At 39.3% G+C, this 8,399-nt stretch overlaps 1 protein-coding gene across 1 annotated transcript in view; it reads right to left on the bottom strand.

Moving 5' to 3' along the window:
• The window catches only part of gramd1bb (GRAM domain containing 1Bb), a 106,207-nt gene extending 104,047 nt beyond the window's left edge, over nucleotides 1-2,160 (bottom strand). The window contains exon 1 of the mRNA XM_053678146.1: nucleotides 1,960-2,160. The gene's annotated coding sequence lies outside the window, so the exon portion shown is untranslated. The remainder of the gene's footprint in view (nucleotides 1-1,959) is intronic.
• Nucleotides 2,161-8,399: the final 6,239 nt, after the last annotated feature.

The raw sequence follows: 8,399 nt of genomic DNA, 5'->3' as shown, positions 1-8,399 counted from the left end.
GGGATTCAATCTGGAATGGGACGTTCTACAAGCACAAATAGGTGTGATGCTCAGGTGTCTACAGAGTGTAACTTGAATAAAAATGAACTCAGAGCCAGGCTTCATTTAAATCTAGCATCTAATATTACTTTACAGACGAATATATGCAGATGTAGATTTACATATATCAGAACAAAACTGACCATAGTGCAGCACTTCTGCTAGTGTGTGAACGTATGACAGTGGAATCTCTGTATAAAGACCATTAGCACCAGGAATCATGAAACTGCAGGTTGAATACCAATTACTGATCCACTGTACCCACTGGCCAACTTCCTTTATTCAAGGGACCAAGTCTTAAGCACTTCGAGATGGAAAATGACCTTGTGTATTAATTAAAGTTCCACAACTGGGGTGAACAAGGACATGATGAATGAAACTCTGGTTTATTAGGCAATTTTCTTTTGTATCATGAGGGAATTCACCAAATGTATTCAACAGAAAGTGCATTTTCTATGTGCTATTATTGGTGAACATGTTTCTGGAGAAGAAATATCCTAACAAAAGTCTAACAGATACACATACAGGCACCCAATACTAACATCGATAACCCATTGATTGAAATGTGGCTAAACACTGTACACTAACGGCTGTTCGAGAATGTACATATAAGGCCTGATACATGCTACATGGATTTATGAATATTATACTGATAGTGAACATAAATAAATAATATTTTCTTCAAACTAATCCTAATTCCAGTACTAATAGTAAGAATGACCACATCAAATATTCCTATGTCAAAATGAACGTGAGTCAGTGTTACCAGGTCAGCAGTTTTCCAATGGAATTTCATGTCCATGTTTTGCATGGATAATAAAATCTACATTAAAAACAATATAATTCATTTAGAACCAAATTCTATGCAAAGCCAAACGTGAGCTCATCACAGATACATGTTACCATGAAAGTGCTGAATTCACCCAGTCCAGTGCTAGGTGATTAATGCTTTCCACAGCTGAGGTTTAAGGCAAGCCGACTGTAATCAGTACATTGTAAGTGACTCCGCATAGTGTGATGTTGACACAGGATGTAACTGCTGCATGTCCACAGAGCAGCTAAGCTAAAAGAATCTGTGTGCTCCTCTCTTTCAGTCATGGCATCCTGCCTGGTACACAAACACACACCACTACACATACACAAGCATACCAGCTTTGCGCCATTGCACACACATGCAAATCTATTCAGCTGGTATGCAGACCGAAATGAAAAGAAGTCCAGTCACGATATGGGGGAAGCACAGAAGACACACGAGACAATGTTTACGTCATTAAATAGGACAAGATGATGTTCATCAAAATATTCACGAGGCCAGGGGGAGATGTGCATGAGAATACTATGTCCCTAACACCATTGGCAGAAATGTATTTATTTTTAAATAGATAAGAATAAGAATTTACCCAACCTGTTATTTAAGGAATAAAACACATGGGACTACAGAGTGTTGTAGCATTTATAACACTGTAGTTTGCCTACGATTATAGATTTTAATTTATTAATGAACAACACAATTTTTTATCATCCCAGGACAATTTACATCCTGTTATCACTTACACTATGACAGGAATGATAATAAACATCTCCTAACAGAAAACCCCACCATAATAACAAGGGAACCCTATGAGATTAAAGGGAATAAATGCTGAAGCGATTGGCACCTGTTACTCCAACAACAGCCACGAAATAAAGAAATATAAAATAACTGCAAAAATTTTAACAGTACAACAATATATATATATATTTTTTTATATGCTTCATTAGTTCAGATTACTCTGTTAGCCCCATAACCTCAGCTTGCTCAACTTGCTCAATATATACCACACAGTCACAGTCTCAGCCTTACCTCAGCTCACTTAACTAACCCCATAGCCTTTGTCGGCTTAGCTTCCTCAGTTAGCATTAAACTCTTCATTAGCTCACCTGTTTGGTGTAACAACCTTCGTTAGCTCAGGTAGCTCCATAGGACTTCATTAGCTCATCTCACTCAGTGCCAGAGCCATTGGGAAAAACAACAACAACAACAACAACATTCGGAGAAATAATGTATCTATTATCTACATTATAAATCTACCTAGAATCCAAGTACAGACCTTGTTCATAGTAATCTTTATTTGTATAGCACGTCAGTTGCCAGTGATGATTAATCATACCATCCAAACAGGTCCAGCACCTTCATGAGTCAAACCAGGTGTGTCAGATTGGAACAGAAATCTGAAATCCTTGTTTTACATGTAAAACAGGATGAACATAAACAGTTGCGGTTAGTTAATACATTCCTGGAATCACTTCATATTAAAACTCATTGAAGCCGTTTTATACTGTTAGATTTTTCGCTCAATTTTGCTGTGACAGATGTGAGTTGAGTTTGCGACCAGAGATAGTCAAAATAATTCCGCAAGTCTGCGATTTTGACGTTTCTTTTTTATCCAACCAACGTGCACCATGCTGAAATACCAATCTTGAATTCTCCCATTTAAATTACCTATGAAAAGGTAATGCACATGAGTCCAAATTATAGTCATTTCGCTGCCTACGCTGTCAGACTCCCGCCCTCACCTCTCTGAACTCTACTTAAATTCTGTAAAATGTTAACAAGATTACAGTCAGTGGTCTCAGCACTGCTCAGCGCCCAGACTGACTACATAAATAACAGTTTCCAGACCTTTCTGTAGTCGGAAAATCCTTCTAAAACTTAGAAAGAAAAGATAAAGCATTGTAAATTGTAATTTGTTAACATCATTTTGCTTAAATTTGTAACTTATGAGTCCTCGAGGTAAACTGCAGTTGCTGATAATCTTTCTCCTTCTCACCCATAGTCCCGTCTGTGAAAAATAGAGAAGCCTTGTGTGTTGTGTTTTAAAGAAAAAACATTTGGCAGAAGTAATCAGGTGTGTTCCAACTGAGGGCGGAGCTAATTTCAGGGCCAGAAACAGATCAGCAAAAGTCTGAAAACTACCTGGATTCATTGTGTGGCAATATCTAAGTTACTTTTTTGAAATAATAGGATTAATACAGGTCCACATAGAGTGTAACTCAGTGGTGGGGCAGTGGTGGCTTGATGGTTAAGGCTTTGGGTTACTGATCGGAAGGTTGGGGGGTTCAAGCCCCATCTTTGCCAGGCTGCTACTGTTGGGCTCTTGAGCAAGGCCCTTAACCCTCTCTGCTCCAGGGTGCCATATCATGGCTGACCCTAACATGCTAGTACATGCGAAGAAAAGAATTTTGCTGTAATGTATATGTGACTAATAAAGACTCATTCATTCATTTTAAATGCCAGCTACAGCTGCAGCTACAGTCATAATCCTGATCGTTACTGTTCCTTATACACAAAGTAGTACTTTAGTAGTGACTGTGCATGTCACAATGTAAATCACTGCCAACCTGCCATTAGCAATATGGCAAGAATACAGTATACATGTATATCATGGACATGTTCTTGATATTGATGGCACGTAAATATCACACTATTTAGTTTTGCTCTTCATCATGAACACCAAGGAGCTTTTCCAGGAGAATGTTCTGAAAAATTATTAATCACAAAAATCACAAAAATAGTCCCCGAAAACACTTTTAACATTTCGTGGAGCAACATTAGTACTAAACAGAAAGAATATGACACAAGCACCATTTTGTCTAGAGGAGGCCATCCACCAAAAATCAGTGACCGTAAAGAGTGGCTTAATCAGAGGAGCAATCAAGAGGCGGGGATAAACGCTGAAGTAGCTGGAGAGATCCACAGCTCAGATGGAAGAAGCTGATCACAGCACAACCATAATATGAACACTCCACAAAACTGGCTTTTTCGTCAAATAAAACCTTTATTTTAAAAAATCCACATGAAATGGTGTGTGAAAAGGTTCTCTGTGGCCTTGGTACAATGCGCTAATGATTGTCAGATATCCAACAACATGAGAGCACTATCTCTACAGTGAAGCATGGTGGTGGTGGCACCGGCACGTTGTGAGGATGCAAGAGTGATTAGGAAGCTCAACGACAGGTACCAGTGAGTTTGCTGAAGATGCAGGATTACACATTAGGTAACACAACATGTGCAGTTTCTGTTAATGTACAGTACAAGATTTCATGAAGTGCACTTTTCAAAAACAATGCCCCTAATTTTGTTTGTGTGAATTCATCAATCTGATGCATAGATGTGTAGATATTAAACATCATTTTGTGTGTGTGTGTGTGTGTGTGTGTGTGTGTGTGTGTGTGTGCGTGTGTGTAAAAGACACTATGGTGCACTGCAGCTACGAAATTCAGATAGATGTCCACTGTTTACTATGCTGTCTAAATGTAATTTTCTGCTGTGTGAGCTTGAGCAATAAGAAGATGGCCGCCCTCTAGACTGTGACAAACTGCTGTTGTCTGAAGGACTAAGGCTGCCATTAAAGTCACTGAGACCTGCAATCAAAAAGTTGTTTCATGTCACAAGTTCAAGTCTAGTCACAGCCTGTGGTGACAAAGTCCGAGCTTAATGAAGCCGACTAATAAGAAAAAGAACAAACCACACTGTGGATAAAAAGCAAAAATATACAGTATGTTACACTGCAAAAACAATTTCTCATCAAGTGAAGAAGTAAAAAGCCTAATATTTGAATGATCTAATAATCTAATATTGATCATTTTGAGATTACTGCACAAGTTTCCGACCGTTAAGCCTATATCTAGATATATTAACAAATGAATTTTTTTGTTCTAGAAATAAATGCTTGATTATGATTGATTATCGGCAAAGAGAACAAAATCATTTTAGCTTTTAAACGAGTCGAAATATCTAGAAATAGGCTTGCTTGAAAAAAAAAAGAGAAATATTAGTTGAATATATTGAATATATATATATATATATATATATATATATATATATATATATATATATATATATATATATATATATATATATATATATATATTTTTTTTTTTTTATTTGCTGAGATGTCATATCATTATGCAGATATAGCTTGAAAATATCATTATTACAATAGTATGGCGTACACTTTTGTGACAGGAAATATCAAATGTCACAGAAATGTCCCTTGTAATGCGCTAGATATTTCAAAATAATTTTAAATCTTCTTTTTAAGTACAAATATGCCGAGTGAAAATATGTGTTTGGGCATTATTTTAATCATTTAAATTAACATGAAACATTTCTAGCTCCCTGGGATAGGCTCCAGGTTTCCCCGCGACCCTGAAGAAGGAGTAAGCGGTAGAAGATGGATGGATGGATGGATGGATGGATGGATGAAACATTTCTAAACAAATGAAAGTGTGTGTGTGTTTGTGGGATGTGGATCTAGGCTGTTACAGAATGTTTTCTGAGAATATCCTGCTTCTTTTTTGTCTTTGTAAACGAATGATTATATTTGTAACGCCATGTTATTCTCAGCTCACGTTCAGCTCATGTGACATTATTCGACGTGTCATTCGTAGACAGGAAATTGAGCTGTGTGCATTTCCGAGAGACGTCCTATCAGCCACGACATTCCCCTTTTCCTATCTTACTCACACCAGGAACTTGTGCCTGAATTGAATCTCCTTTAATAGTGCGTACAACCTCATGAATTCCTGCAGTGCTGATTGGATTGGGATCAGACGTGTTCAACGGCTCTTTCAGGATTCGCTGGAAATAAAGTGCATGCTTGAAGAATTGAGTTTGTTTAGCCTGGTAAGCACCTGACTAAACAGCGCATCGACTGAATAGTGATTTATTCCACACTCTCGCGTCTCACTTTCATGCAAATGATATCCTGCAGTGATATTATGCAGCTGAATGCTTCTTCCAGTCCCCAAGTATAAATAGCAGTTTGGTGAAAGAAGCCTCTGTAGTAGGAGCTGTGGAGCATGGATAATCACACAACTGTTCGAGCGAGAACACAAGCAGATCTGACTCTTACAGTACAGCTGAGTAATTATAGCATGTGTCATGCATATACACACACACACACACACACACAAACACACACACTCTCCCTCCTTCTCTTTTACACACACATACACAGAGTCTGGACTCCTTTAAAGAAACTCTAAATGAAAAGCATGTTTGGGGTGTCACACTGTTATTATTATAATTAATAATTATACAGACGTGTGTGTGTGTGTGTGTGAGTGAATTGTGAGTTTCCAAGGTAACAGGTCCCTGAAGCTTCGCTGGGTTTATTTTGGTTTGAAAGTGGATTCGATGGGAGGTTCATCTTCAGCTTAAAAGTTGATAACGCGAATTTGAGCGATCTTCATCTTACCAGCTGTGCTCTAGCAAGGGAACGAAGGAGGAAGAAGTCAGAGAGAAAAACAGAGCGCTAGAGAGAGAGAGAGAGAGAGAGTGAGAGCGAAGAGTATAAATCAATAGAAATAACACCTGATAAAAGAGCAAGAAAAAAAATGAGGGATAGAGAGAAGAGAGAGACAGGCGAGAAGGAAGGAGGATGAGAGACAAGAGGAAATGAGAGGTAGGGAGAGTGACAGAGGAAAAGAGAGAGATGGGGACAGAGTGATGCAGAGAGAGAGTGAGAGGGAGTAAAAGAGGGAAAGAAAGAAGAGAGAGCAGAGACAGAGTGAGAAAGGGAGAGAGAGTGAGGAAGAGAGAGACAGAGAGAGTCAATGAGGGAAAGAGAGTGAGGGGGATAGAATGATGGAGATAGCGAAAGAGGGAAAGAGAAAAGGGAGAGAAATAAGATAGGAGAGAAGGAGGGAGAGAGAGAGTGAGGAAGAGACAGAGAGTCACAGAAGGAAAGATAGACAGTATGACAATATATATGAGAGAGAGAGAGAGATGGAGGGAGAGACAGTCTGAGAAGGACAAAGTGAGAGTGACCAAGAATCAGAAATGGAGTGAGAGAGATATTGTAATGGAGGAAGTGATAGTGACAGTGACAGAGAGTGACAAAGTGAGAATTATGGAGGAAGGTAGAGAGAGAGAGAGTGATGGAGGAAGAGAGACAGAGTAGGTGACAGAGACAGTGGGATGGAGGCAGAGAGAGAGCGAGAGAGACAGAGTGGGTGACAGAGACAGTGGGATGGAGGTAGAGAGAGAGAGAGAGAGACAGAGTGGGTGACAGAGACAGTGGGATGGAGGCAGAGAGAGAGAGAGAGAGAGAGAGAGAGAGAGAGAGAGAGAGAGACAGCAAGACAGAGTGGGTCACAGAGACAGAGCGAAGCAGAGGGAGACAGAGTGACAGCGGGAAAGAGACAGAATGAAGAAGAGAAACAAAGTGAGAGGCTGAGGGAGACAGACAGTAAAGATAGGGAGGGATAGAGATGGAAAGAAGAAGTGAAGGAAGACAGAGAGAGAGCATTGTACATCACACACACACCCCTGACCACACACACACACACACACACACACACACACACACACACACACACACACACACTTCCTAATGATTATCAATGATAGCAGTGGAACTGCAGTGGAATTGGATTATAGTCTGAGTTGCACTGAACCCTGAGCTCCTCATTATCATAATACACAGGAAATGTCTGTAATTACCCAGCCTAAGAATCCCCATAAAATGAGGTGTCTATCACATGCACCCTGACCTCTACTCTCTCACACACACAGCCAATAAATACGCATACATCCGAGCACAACACCACTACACCCTCCATAAACAGTACTGGGGTTTTGACATTTTTCAAAACCATCGATATTTTACATAATATTTTATTCATGAACGCCGCTGGTGCTAACTGTAACATTTCACCAGCGTCAAAATGACAAATTCGAACCAAACCAAACCATAAACTGTGCTTCATTCTTCTTATATCACAGCAATTTGCCAATAACTAGGACCAAAAATGACATGTCATACTTTTTATCCATTTACAGGTACATTTAATGTTGGGCAAGACCTGTGAAAGAAGCTAGTTCTTGAGACCGAGAAACAATTGAGAGCAACATCCTCCATCATTAGACTTTGCCATGACAGAAACAAAAAGCTACAGCTTTACCTCTGACTGTTACAAAGTGCTGACACTGGAGACTCCTTCCATGAATCTCCTTACAGACACCTTCATATATAAACAATTCTCTTTCTTTAAAAAAAAAGTACCATCACCTCTATAATCTGTTTATTATTAAGAAAGAACGTCTCAATGGCTCAACATATAGACTGCATATGAGTGTCCGAGTATTGCCTACTGCATTATTTTGATGGGAGAGAGAATGTTAGAGACCAATTATATTTCATTATAACGAGCATAGGAAGTGAGCTGATTTACGGGATCTATTTAGAATCTAGGAGATCTAGGACAGTGGTTTTCAAAGTGGGGGCCACCAGGGGGCGCCCAGGGGGCCTCAACAATTTGGTGTGAAAAATAAATTCTCACTCTCAGACAACCACACACACACACACACACAC

The sequence above is a fragment of the Ictalurus punctatus genome, chromosome 4, assembly GCF_001660625.3.
Source record: "Ictalurus punctatus breed USDA103 chromosome 4, Coco_2.0, whole genome shotgun sequence".
Classification (NCBI taxonomy): Eukaryota; Metazoa; Chordata; class Actinopteri; order Siluriformes; family Ictaluridae; genus Ictalurus; species Ictalurus punctatus.
This window is presented reverse-complemented; position numbering and strand designations above follow the sequence as displayed.